Raw genomic sequence first — 13,531 nt, forward strand, 5'->3', positions numbered from 1 at the left:
CAGCAAACTTACAGGCTGATTCATTAAAGTGAGCTATCACATGCATTATTAGTGAATATGCCCCATTAGAAACAATGGGAGTGGCAGTAAATAACTCAGAGTAAAGCAATACTACACTTTAGTGAATCAGCTTGTTAGTATTTTCCCCAAAATGCTTCAACATAGATGCATTACTAAAATCTATCCACACACTTTTAAGTCACTGGTTTCTAATCGATAGGCATCTTTAATCAGGGCATTTAATTTCCATAATCTGTATAATATAAACTTAAACATTAAACCATAACCATTAAACCATAATATAAAATTAAACATTAAAACCATAACATGTTTAATTTATAGAATATTTGCACAAGTAATATTATCAATCTGATGCTTCCATCTTTACCGTAAGGTGCTCTTTTGTGTGCACAGGGAACCATGATCAAAATGCATCAGGAGATGGAGGAAATGTGTTTTTTGTTTATGCCAAATACATCTATTTCAGTTTTGTTTTATAATCTGTAACATATTTATGTGCACTGTGTAGACCTTACATGGTTACAAGGGTTACCTACTTATACACAGAAGAATATCTGACAACATAAGTATGAAGCCTTAACATCCTTTAAAATATTACAGGAAATCTCTTCAAAGAAGGTTTGCATGGAACTAGCAAAATAAAGTGGACAGGATACAACTTAGGATATTAGGTGAGCTCAAAGAGGTTATGGCAGTTCCACTGATAGTTCTGTTCAATTGTTCTGTGGAGATAGGAATGGCTCCAGAGCAGGGAGGAGTCTGGTATATATATTAGCAGAGTCACTACTAAAGTACTATCTTATATTTAAATCTTTAATTTTTATTGAATTTGTAATTCAACACACAGATAATACAAGGACAATCTTAAACCTAGTAGGCTGTAAGATCCAAAGCAGCATAGTTTTACAAGAGGGAGATCATGGTGAACAAATCTGATCAAATTATCTGACCTAAGAATTAGATTAAAATAGGAGCTGGATGTAGGTCTGTAGCATGGCAGCAGAGAAAATTCAAACAAACTGAACGGTCTAGAGGTGAGTCCTAAGGTGGTAAACTAGATTGGCAATTAGCAAACAGTAAGAGCATAACTGACAAAAATATAATTACATTAAAAAAGCATATTGCTCTCTTTATATCAAGAACAATTGTAGAATGCCTTTAACTTTCTTTTACAACACTCGACTATTCTCAGTTTCATGGCAGCACATTTAAATCTCATATGCTTGTTTGAATAGCCATGTTTTAATTAATTGCCTAAATTTGGGAAAGCTAAGGTTCCTTTCATGCTTCCCAATTGAAGAGGTCCAATGTAGGGGTCCTTGGTAGCTAAAATTGAACGACGTGTGCATTCAAATTTCAGTTGTGTCAAAGATGGTGACATCAGGAGCTCTTGATTTGGTAATCTAAGTTTCCTTCCTGACTTGTAAGCAATTAGTAAATTGGACAAGTATAAAGGCACTCCTGTATAAAACACTGACATCCAAGCATAAAATTTTGAATCTCACTCTGCATATGATAGGTAAACTGCATTTTGTACTGTCAGTAATCTCTAACAAAGATAAGGGGACATACAGCAGTAAAGTATTAAAGTAATCCAAGGTCCAATGACCATTCATACTGTTGCAGTTGTCGACTTGGTTTTGACTTCCAGTGAGCTAGATAAATATTAGGTACATACTTTGGGCTATTGCCCATTTTCATATTTTGCATGCCTCTTGGCAAAGCATGAACGAGCCTGTCCCACCCTGTTTGTTGATAGAGAATATTGCTATTTGGTTGTCCTTTTGTATCAGGACCACCTTCCCTTTCAGCCAATGGTGGAACGGCTTTAGAGCACTGAAGACTTCTCTTAACTCCAGGTGGTTTATGTGGAGTAAAGCAAAGTTGCTTACCTGTAACAGGTGTTCTCACAGGACAGCAGGATGTTAGTCCTCACATATGGGTGACATCATCAGGATGGAGCCCAATCACAGAACACTTTTGTCAAAATTTCTAGAACTTTGACTGGTACCCACTGAGCATGCCCAGCATGGTACCAACCCTGCATCCAGCAGGGGTCCCCCTTCAGTCTCGTGTATAGTAAAAAGTATGTGCGAAAAATAAAATAAATCGCAAGCGTACCCAACTCCGCGGGGTGGCGGGTGGGTTTCGTGAGGACTACCATCCTGCTGTCCTGTGAGAACACCTGTTACAGGTAAGCAACTCTGCTTTCTCACAGGACAAGCAGGATGGTAGTCCTCACATATGGGTGAATAGTGAGCTGAGGATGCCCGAGCAATGTACCAAAAGCACCCAAAGACATGCAACAGGCACAACAACAGGGGTGATTTTGGATAAGAGGGCAGCCGGAAATTCCCAGCGGGCCGTTGGAAGGAAGTTGGGTATTAAGCTGAGAACAAATTGCGTAGAACAGACTGGCCAAAGATAGAGACTTGGGTTCCAGCCTTGTTCAGGCAACAATGAGCTGCAAAGGTATGGAGAGAACTCCATGTAGCAGCCCTGCAGATGTCAGCAAGAGGTACAGACCGAAGATGTGCTACCGACGTTGCCATTGCTCTAATGGAGTGCGCTTTAACACGTCCCTGGAGCGGAAGGCCTGCTTGCTGGTAGCAGAAGAAAATACAGTCCGCCAGCCAGGAGGACAGGGTCTGCTTCCCCACTGGGATTCCCAGTTTAATTTTATCAAAGGAGACAAATAGCTGGGTGGACTTCCTATGGCCTGTAGTGTGTTCCAAATAAAAGGCTAGCGCATGCTTTCAGTCCAAGAAATGCAGAGCCCGCTCACCTGGATGTGAGTGGGGTTTTGGAAAGAAAGTAGGCAAAACTATGGATTGATTTAAATGGAACTCATAGATTTTCGGTAGAAATTTAGGATGAGTGTGAAGGACCACTTGATCATGAAGGAATTTCGTGTAAGGTGGGTAAGTAACCAGCGCCTGCAGCTCACTGATCCTGCGAGCAGGCATCAAAGCGATAAAGAAGAGCACCTTCCAAGTGAGATGCCGTAACTCGCAGGAGTGCAGAGGCTCTCTAATACCACATTAAGGTCCCAAGCAGGGGCAGGGGGACGGAGAGGGGCTTGAGGTGAAGCAAGCCCTTCATAAAGCATACTACTAAGGGTTGTGTTGAAATAGAAACATTACTTATACCCTTATGGAAGGTGGCCACTGCACTGACATGAACTCTAATGGAGGAAGTTTGGAGACCCGACTCTGAGAGGTGCCAGAGGTAGTCCAGAAACTTCATTGTGGGGCAGATAAAGGGATCTAACTCTTTTGATGTGCACCACAACGAAAACCGTTTCCATTTAGAATGATAAGATCGTCTAGTGGAAGGCTTTTGTGAAGCTATTAAGACCTGGGATACAGAGTCTGAGAGGTTGAGAGGCTGCAAAACTAGCCTTTCAACATCCAAGCTGTCAGCGCCAGAGCCTGGAGGTTTGGATGTCGGAGGCACCTGGCGTTCTGAGAGATCAGTGACGGATCTGTGCCCAGATGAATTTGCGGGCGAACGGAGAGGTCGCGAAGGATGGGAAACCACACCTGCCGTGGCCAGTATGAGGTTATGAGAATCATGAGACCCTTGTCTTGACTTAGCTTCATGAGAGTCTTGCTTATGAGTGGAAGCGGGGGTTAGGCATACAGGAGACCTGTTGTCCAAGAGAGAGCGAATGCATCCCTTGGTGGAGGTCCTGGCACTGCGACATAGGGAGCAGAAGTTGTCCACTTTGTGATTGTGGAACAACGCAAAGAGATCTATCGTTGATACCCCACTTCTGGAATATGCGTTCCGCCACCGCAGGGTTCAGGGACCACTCGTGGGGTTGAAATTTCCGACTGAGCTTGTCCGCTAGTACATTGTCCAAGCCCGGCAGGTAAGTTGCTCTCGGTAGCATGGAATGACCTAGAGCCCAGATTTGCGCTACCTCCTGACATAGCAGGTAGGAGCAGGTTCCACTCTGCTTGTTGATATACCACATCACTACTTGATTGCCCATTTGGATTAGGATTGTCTTGTTGGATAAGCAATCTTTGAAAGCTAGAAGGGCATATCTGATTGCCCTGAGCTCCAGAAAATTTATCTGATGTGCTTCTGCTGCAGACCAGGTTCCCTGAATCTGTAGGTTGTGGACATGTGCTCCCCAACCCAGGGTGGAAGCATCTGTAGTCAGAATAATCTGAAGTTCTGGAGCTTGGAAGGGTAATCCCATGAGCAGGTTGGATTCCTGGACCCATCACGCTAGAGAGAGACGAAGCTGCCTGGTGATTTGGACAATGTCGGACATTGGCTGGTGGGCTGAGACCACTGGAATTTTAAGGTCCACTGCGCTACTCGCATGGCGAGTTGAGCCATCGGTGTAACAGACCAAGGACGCCATGTGGCCCAGCAAGACGCGAATATGACTAGCAGTCGCGGTTCAGTGAGACTGTACAGTGTGCGCAAGCACTGCAAGCATATGAGCTTGGTCCCTGGGAAGAAAAGCCTTTGCTTGGATAGTGTTGAGATCCGCTCCAATGAAGGCGAGGGATTGGGATGGAGTCAGACTGGATTTTTGATAATTCACTAGAAATCCCAAGGACTGTAGTAGTCACAAGGTTAGCTGGAGGGATTGAAGCACCGCCTCCGCTGACTGAGCCCTCAGTAACCAGTCATCTAGATAAGGATAGACGTGAGTGCCCAGTCACCTTAAGTATGCGGCTACTACTGCCAGGCATTTCGTGAAGACACAAAGGGCTGATGCCAGGCCGAACGGAAGCACTCGGTACTGGAAGTGCTTGTTTCCGATGAGGAATCGGAGGTATTTCCTGTGAGACAGGGTAATTGCTATGTGCATGTATGTGTCTTTTAGATCTAGAGAGCAAAGCCAATCCCCCTGTTGAATCAGAGGGAGTAGAGAGCCCAAGGTTACCATCCTGAACTTTTTCTTTCGTAAATACTTGTTCAAGGCCCGAAGATCTAATATCGGACGAATGCTTCCGGACTTTTTTGGTATCAAGAAGTACCGGGAGTAGAAGTCTTTTCCCTTTTGCGGAGAAGGAACTTGTTCTATGGCATTGGCTTGAAGAAGGGAATTTATTTCCTCCTCTAGAAATGGAGAGTGGTCGGCGGAACTCCACGTCGATGAGGCGGGGAATCCGACAGAATGGACAGAAAGTTGAGATGGTAACCTTGAGCTATTACAGACAGGACCCACTGGTCTGTGGTGACCGTGTGCCAGATGTTGATGAAGTGGCAGAGACGGTCGCCCACTGGTAATTGTGGCAGAGGTGGACATTTTCTCTCTATTGGGCAGTCAAAAACCAGAGGACGGACCAGGCTGTGGAGGAGGCTGCGTCTTCTGAGGCCTAGGCTGGCGAGTTTGAGGCTTCTGATATGGTCTAGACGGGCGAGACAGAGTCTGAGGTGGGTAGTATCTGCGTGCCTTAAAGGTGGTTTGCTTAGTCTCCTTACGGAATGGGCATTTAGAAGAAGTGGAGAAGTCAATGTGCCCAGCTGAGAGTTGCCGTAGCGTCTCGTTATGGTCTTTAAGTTGAGCAACAGTCTCCTAAATTTTCTCACCGAAAAGGTTATCTCCCGTACAGGGAAGGTCAGCTAATCTCTCTTGAACCTCTGAACGCAGACCCGAAGACTTGAGCCAGGCCCATCTCCGAGCACTTATTCCAGCTGCTGACACCCTGGTGGCTGTGCCGAAGATGTCATAAGCTGAGCGCACCTCATGTTTACCAGCATCTAGACCTTTCTTTAGAATGGCATTGAACTGGTCCTGGAACTGGTCAGGAAGAGTATCAGAAAGATCCTGGAGCTGTTTGAACAGGTTTCTGTTGTATTGCGAGATGTAAAGTTGTTAAGCTGCAATACGGGAGATTAACATGGCTTCATGGAAGACCCTATGCCCAAAAGCGTTGAGGAATTTCTGCTCTTTTCCTGGAGGTGTGGATGAGTGAGGTCTTGGTCTTCTGGCTTTTTTCTGGGCGGACTCTACCACCACTAAATGGTGGGAAAGTTGAGCCTTCTGGAATCCAGGTGCTGCTTGGACCAGATACGTAGCATCAGTCTTACGGTTTACTGCAGGGACTGTCCCTGGATATTCCCAATTGCATTGAAGGAAGTCAAGGAGGACCTCATGGACAGGTATGGACATTACCTCCTTTGGTGCTTCAACTGAAGGACTTCTAACATTTTATGTCTGGAGCGTAAATGGAATAGACTCAGACATCTCTTTGTTGAAACTTTTAAGAGAGAGGTCCTCTGGCGGAGACTTTCTTCCTCTCATCAGAAGGAGAAGGCTCTGATGGAATATCTCCTGTGTCTTGGGAATTGGAAGAGTCATCAGACCAAGGATGATAGTGCTGATCCCCAGCACCCAATGGTTCTCCAGAGGGCAAAAATGGATCTCCCCTGGCCGGAGGAGGTTGAGGCACCGAAGGGCCCGGTGGCTGTATGGGTGGCACCGGTGTTGGCATCGGTAGAGGTTGATGGGGCATCGGTGGCAAAAGTGGTGCGGAAGGACTCGATGGCCTCGGTGGTAACACTCCAGAAGGTCCTGGCACCGGGTCTGGCATTGGCGATTCACCCTCATCTGAAGAGAGGGAAATGGGCATTGAAGGACTCTGAGGCAACGATGGTTTCCTTGGTGCCAAAGGCAAAGCACCAATGAGGGCATCGATCCTGTCCAGCAACGATGCAAGCATCTGTGGCATTGGTTCCGGCGTCGGAATCGGAGCTGGTATCGGTGCCGAAGGAATCGGGTATCCGTTGAGAGCTTGCACCACCGCCTCCTGAACCATCCGGTTCAGTTCCTCACGGAACGCTGGCGTTAAGGCCAGGTCTGGAGTGGTAGGCTGGATGGGCACCGCCGGAACAACCACCGGTATAGGTGGAGCATCAGTTGGTGCCTCTCCCGAAGGCTAGGGATGCCTCGGTGAACCTGGCACAGAGGAGGTTTGGGGCTCCGTGGCACAGGCCTTCTTCCTTGGTGGCTCCTTGGAAGTAGAAGTGGAAGCCACCGATGCGCTCGGATCAGATGGTAAGGGTTTGCGATGCCATCCTTATGGTCTCCCTTACTGGTGTTCGGCACCGAAGAAGCGGAAACCGAAGTCCTCGATGTGGGTCGAGAGACATCGGTGTCCGATGAGGGACTTGGATGGGTGTCAATGACGTCGACGCTTTTGATGAGGAAATCTGGTGAGGGTCAGTGATGGACATTGTCCTTGTACAGTCCGGGCACCTACGAAAACCCGTCGCCATTGTTGCAGTTGAAAATTTAGGCCACTTGTGGTGGGGTACAGTAAAACATTAACATCTTCAAAAACATTGCTCACATTAAAAATCAAATTATTTCACAATGAAAAATTAAATGCAGGTTACAGCAATGGCAAACAACGATGTTTGGGTTTATGTGGAAAAAAAAAGACCTCCTTGGGTAGCTTGAGCGGTGCTGTTTCATCCCAAATCGAGAGGTGGTATGGGGTCCCCAATATCTTATGGTATTTCACAGCCGCTCAACTTAAAGCTGTGGTGGCCATACACACAAAATCAGAACAGAAACAATAGGTATTATTAGAACAAGCTCTAATAGGTCATATGCCCATACAAGCTCTGCCTTGGCAAAACAAAGCCACATGATGGCCTATTTCTTATCTTCCTGGGTCGCTCTATAATACTCTGCGAATTTGGGCACAGTGGAAAACACACTTGGTAGGCAACTTTTCTATTTTCAAATATCACACTTATTTTATAGCAGCGCCTTCCCGGCTGCAAAGTATTCACAAACATTTACACCGTAGAAAAACCGGTGTATTACATGTGTTGGCCATCTCATGGGAAGTGAGAAACCTCTCAATTATAAAACTGTTATGGAATGATTTGGATTAGGCTCAAGGGACTATTTAGTATATGCTCAAATTTCCCATTTTTTAAACTCCCTTTTAAAAGCCAATTCTATACGTCTCACCAGATCCGTTTTTAAAAATTGTGACTATGCAGATAAACTGCAGGGAATATTATAAAAAAATGTATGGCCTTTAAAAGCCCCTAACCTAGAGCATCAATGCCATACTTGAGCTTGGAATCAGGATCTAGGGGAGCCATTAAGCGATGAGGAGTGGGATACTGTATATACTAGGACAGTCAAATGTTCTATTGCTTCAAATTTGCAGAAGCAGTGCTATAAGGTACTGTATAGGTGGCACTTGACTCTGGTCAGGTCACATATCATCTTTTCCCGATATTCAGGGAAAAATTGTGGCCATAAAGGAAATTTTTATCACATCTGGTGGCTGTGGCCGAACATAATTCCATACTGGTCACAAATCATACAATGGGTCTCACAATTAACAGGGGTGACAGTGACTTTAGACCCTCGTTTGGTGGTTTTAAATTTACCAGCAACTGGGTTACACAAGCATGGCCAGTTATTTTGTCTCCAGGTGTACATGGCAGCACTGTGTGAGTTAGCAAGGTTATGGAAGAATACTGTTGGCCTAACACTACTTATGGTTATTCATCGCCTTCATATCCATTATCATATGGCCCACCTTACAGCGTTAAAACATGACCGCCTAACTACTTTTAATGAAGTCTGGAAGCCATTCACTAAGTGCCTTGCGAACCCATCTTTTTTTTTTTTTTTTTAATTATCTATTTATTGAATTTTCACAAATTTTACAGATAAATGCGAACCCATCTTAATTTCTTTAGATGTTCTGTGACCTCGAAGACCAGCCATGGTGGCTTTAGAACAAAATTGTGATTTAAGTGACGCTTGCTTTGATTTTTGATTTATGCTGTTGCTTTAAATATGGTTCAATCCCTACTTGATTTGAATTGACACATATCTTTACTTTAAGTCATTTTGATATTAGTGATCGTCAGCTCTGTCATAATTTGAGGCTTCTTTCTCGAAGCTGGCACATATGCTGCTTCTGTTCATTAGATATGTGGGAACTATAGATGATACCAGTATGCTCTCCTTCTTCTTGTTTAAGTATACACTCTCACTGAGGTGCGATGTGTCACAGTAATGTGTTGTATGAAGGGGTAAGGGGGTGAGGGTGGGAAATCTTCAAAAATTGGTATTGGTTCCTATTTATAGTTTGAATTACTCCAGTTGCACGTTGTACTGTTTCTGTGCTGGTTTCATGTTATTTGTAACCAATACAAATTGTCAAATTAAAAAAAAAAATTAAATGTAGGTTAAAATAAGTTAAGAAATGTAAAAGCTCCATTGATAACTACTATCAGTCAAATTATAACACTATTAAAGGAAGTGGATCCTTGTGGTTGTGGTGTGGTTGGCGCACTTAGTGAGCCCTTGCTGGCAGCTAGTTGAAAAACCCATAGGTGGGACTGGCTGGAGCTTTGCCTATGCCAACCTCCTCCTCCGCAGGTTGAGCCCTTTGGTTCTGGCGGCTGGCAGGACTTAAGTAGGTCCCTAGGGCTATCCAGAGTGAGAGTCTGATCTGAATAAAAGTCATGGCAGGCAGCAAACAGAATGAGTAAGAGGCCAGAGGTTGGGGCAGGCAACAGATGACACGTCAAGGGCCAGGCCAGGGTCAGGATCCAGGTAGTTAGTCTGGAACAAACAAGCAGACAAGGCCAACGGGACAAGCAAGGAAGGGAACAAGCAGGGTCAAGAACAAGGATGGACAGGTAAGGAACTGGATAAGGAACAGAGCACAGGGGAGGCTAGGACAAGACAAGGAACCAAGACAATGAACTAAACAAAGCACAAGGCAAGAATGAGACAAGGATAGCAACACGCACTGGAACACAAGGGCATTATAAGACCTGTTGCTGAGGTGCTGGCTGGTTGCAAAGGAGTTTCTCATATGCTCACTGAGGATTTGATTTCATCAGCTAGCACCACAGGAAATCCCAGCTAGGGGATCTATAAAAGGAGTCCAAATTAACAAGAAATTCTATCCCAGGTCCTTGGAACAGCAGGCTGCCGGAGGCCATGCTGGAATTGCTTTGGATCAGATTTGAGGGGTTTAACACATATGACTAGGAAAAAGCCTGTTTGGGGGGAGTGGCCAAGATGGCGCCTGAGAGAGACGCTGGGTTGTGAGCTCTGATAGCGTCGCTTTTCTTTATTGTAATTTTTTTTCTTGTTGAGGCCTCCGAGTGATGCCACACATGAAACGGAAAGGTCAGGTGAGAGAGGGAGCCCCGACCCCCTCAAGACCCGCGTTAATTCAGACGACGCTGACGGGCTTTCACCCTGTTGCAGAGGTAATAGCCCCGGAGAGTCCCGCTGGGCAGCAAGGCGGAGAGCAAACGCCTCTGCCCCTGGGAGACGTCACGCTCAGTCCCGGGGCTCCAACTACCCCTACTCTACCCGGAGACGCCGACAACGCTGCGGACCCAGGTTCCGGACGAGGACGGATGGCGTCTTTAGAAGTGAGCCCAATCGGAGAGGGAGCAACGGGAGGGACGGCGTCAATGCAGAGAACGGGAGGTTTCTTCATCTCCTCCCCCCGAGTGGAGGAAAATGGTGGAACTAAACGAGCTGAGACCGGCGGAAAAGAAGCTGGTTCAGCTGTGGAAACGGCTCAACCCTTGAGGAACCAAGAAACCCAAGGTATTTCTATACCTCAAACTATAAGTCTGATACCCTTTTTGCCGGTGGACAAGCCTAAAACTGTAACAAATGAGCTAATATGGCAGGCTATAATGACTATGCAAAATGCTATGTTAAATCTATCTTCAAATATAAAAGATTTGCAAACATTGTTTTATAATTTAATCCCAGAAATAAATCAACATTCTACTAATCTGATAAAAGTGGAAGAAGAAATAAGTCAGATCAAGAAGGTGCAAGCTTCAATAATTAAAGGAGAAAATCTGCTTGAAAAGAAAGTGGAAAGTATAGAAAATTCCTTAAGATATAACAACCTACGAATAATAAACTTTCCCAAGTGTAAAATGACTTCTCCTAAAGAGCAATTAAAAATTTATTTTCAAGACATATTCTCAATAACTGCTGATAAAACACCCTTGATTCTTAAAGCTTATTTTCTATCGAGAGAAAGAGAAGACCACTTACAAGAAAATATACCATCAGTAGGAGTATCATTGAACGTGACGGAGTTAATAGAAACTTCGTATAGCTCTCAAGTAGAGATGCGTGGGACTTTATTGGTAAAGTTTAAATATTTGGAAGATAGAGATAATGTGTTAAAACTATTTCTAATTAAAAGATCAATGTTGTATTTGGGTCAAAAAGTTTGGGTCTATCCCGATGTTTCACTAGAGACTCAGGCTAGACGTAAGAAATTTCTAGCTCTCGCTAATCAAGCAAGAACTTTTGGATTTCAAGTTAATGTCAGGTTCCCTTGTAAATGTGTAATGAAAGTGGAAGGTGTAAAATTTATATACTACGAACCTGATCAATTAGCTGAATACCTTGAGAATCGAAGGAACCAAGGGGCAGAGCCTGAAGTAACATCTATTAATAGTTGAAGTCTCAGAAAAGAAACTCTGTAGTCTTTCTCTTTATAAAGTCTAGAGTTTGTTCTTCTTATTGTTGTAATATTTTTGCTCTGGTACTCCCTCCTACTAGTTTGGTAATATGGAGGAAAGAATTTATGTTTAAGATATTTCTAGGAATAGAAATAATATCTAAGGGATAAATACATGTTTGTGTTTAATTCTTACTCCTGTATTTATGTTAAACAAGTTTGAATGTATCAATCTTGAAATTTGCAAAATAAAAAATTTAAAAAAAAAAAAAGGAAAAAGCCTGTTTAACTAAAAATGTTTACAATTTCTTTCTAAAAGTTACTAAATCAGACACTTATCTCCTGTGGAAGAGTATTCCACAAAGAGAGGCCTGCAATAAAGCACTTTTTCTCAACCACCAGTCCCTGGGAAATATTTCTGCTGGACTGCACAGAGATGGTGATTACAGAAGTGATATCGCTGGGGTTAGTGGACCCTTGGGCTGGCCGTGCGGATGAAGAGTAGATGAGAAGAGAACTCTGCAGAGGTGAGGTGGCCGAGAGGCGGCACGGAACCGGGAGACCAGACAGGAGCTTCGCCACTGGAAGCCCACGATCCCCCCCCGGGGAGGAGCCCGTGAGGACCCGGGCCGCTGGGACTCAGGAGTGGTCTCCCGGAACAGAAGCTCAGCAGAGTGGAGAACGGTCTGAGGATCAGGGCTGGCAGCAGGCAAGGAAAACAACAGATGTACCAGAATCAAAACCAGGAAGTCAGTCCAAAGGTCAAGGTAAAGCTAAGACAGGAGTGGAGGCTGGATCAGGAACTTGGAAGCTGGATCAGGAACACTGGAAGGAGGAATAGCAACTAGCAACTCTGAAGAGTGAACCCTGTTGCAAGGCAAAGTCTTCAGTCAGACGCTGGATATTTAAACCCAGACGCTGGGTTTAAATATCCTGCCGGCGTCTGACGTCATCTTGGGGGCCGGCCGCGGTTTCGCGCCACTGCGCCTTTAAATTCCTCCCCCTTGTGCGCGTGCGTGCCTAAGGGGGGGGCGGAGTTTGGGAGAGGAGCTCGCCAGCGTCTTCCTCGTGGAGATGCCACCGCGGAAAAGGCTGAGAAGGCTCGAAAAAAGCCAGCCCTTGCTGCGGAACTTCAGGGCAGAGGAAGATAAGGACCTGGTCGTGAGTCCTGCGACTGGGACCGTAACACAGAAGAATGAGGATGAAGCAAGATATCTGTCCTGCAGCAGTACTACATCCTGCACCTCAGCTAGCAGACACTTTTCCTAACCCTCCATTTTGTGGACATTTTTCCCTAGTTATTTATTGATTTATATTCCGCTTTTTGACACTTCAAAGTGGATTACATTAGGTACTGTAGTCCTGAGGCCTCATGAACTGCGGGGCTGAGAGCAACAAGCTGACACTGGCATTGACTCAGTCTCATCCACACATTAATATTCAGCTGCAGTTGCTCCCTTCCTAGAGATTGGTCCTCGGAACCAGTCCCATCTGGGGAAAAATTTCAATCAGCAGGAGTATTAATTGTAGTAGTGTTGCTGGCTGGCAGAGTGAGGAGGATTGGAGAGAAGGATTTCTGTTTTTCTTTTTATGATGGGCTGATGGCTGACTGGGTGAGGAAGGGAAAGAGGGATGTCTTTTCTTTAACGACCAACCGGTGACTGCCTGGATGCAGGAAGGAAAGATTTTTCAGTGATCATCTGGTGGCTGCTTAGGAGGACACATGAGGATGTTTTTATTCTTTTCCGAGGACAATATTGTTGGCTGTATGGGAGAGAAAAGGGGGATGAGGATTTTTTTTTTTAATAAGAGCAACTTTTTATAGAAAATTTTCTTAAACTGGCTAGTTTCATTCTTAAAATTACACAGATCAACTGCAGAGTTGACCCATAAGAGGTTGAGGGAGGAGTTATATCCTCCCCTACATCACTGCTGCAACCAGTCAAAGTAATTTAAGGAAGCTGACATAGAAAGAGTTGAGAAACACTGCAATAGAGGATGATCTTTTATGGGTTACTTGCACAGCCTATAATCTTTAAAGGAGGGGA

The 13,531-nt window shown here is 44.8% G+C and overlaps 1 protein-coding gene across 3 annotated transcripts in view; it reads right to left on the minus strand.

Annotated features, from left to right (window-relative positions):
• RALGPS2 (Ral GEF with PH domain and SH3 binding motif 2) overlaps positions 1 to 13,531 on the minus strand; it is a 785,699-nt gene that overhangs the window by 65,384 nt on the left and 706,784 nt on the right. The gene's annotated exons all lie outside the window — the stretch shown is intronic.

This window comes from Rhinatrema bivittatum, chromosome 10 (genome assembly GCF_901001135.1).
Source record: "Rhinatrema bivittatum chromosome 10, aRhiBiv1.1, whole genome shotgun sequence".
Lineage (NCBI taxonomy): Eukaryota > Metazoa > Chordata > Amphibia > Gymnophiona > Rhinatrematidae > Rhinatrema > Rhinatrema bivittatum.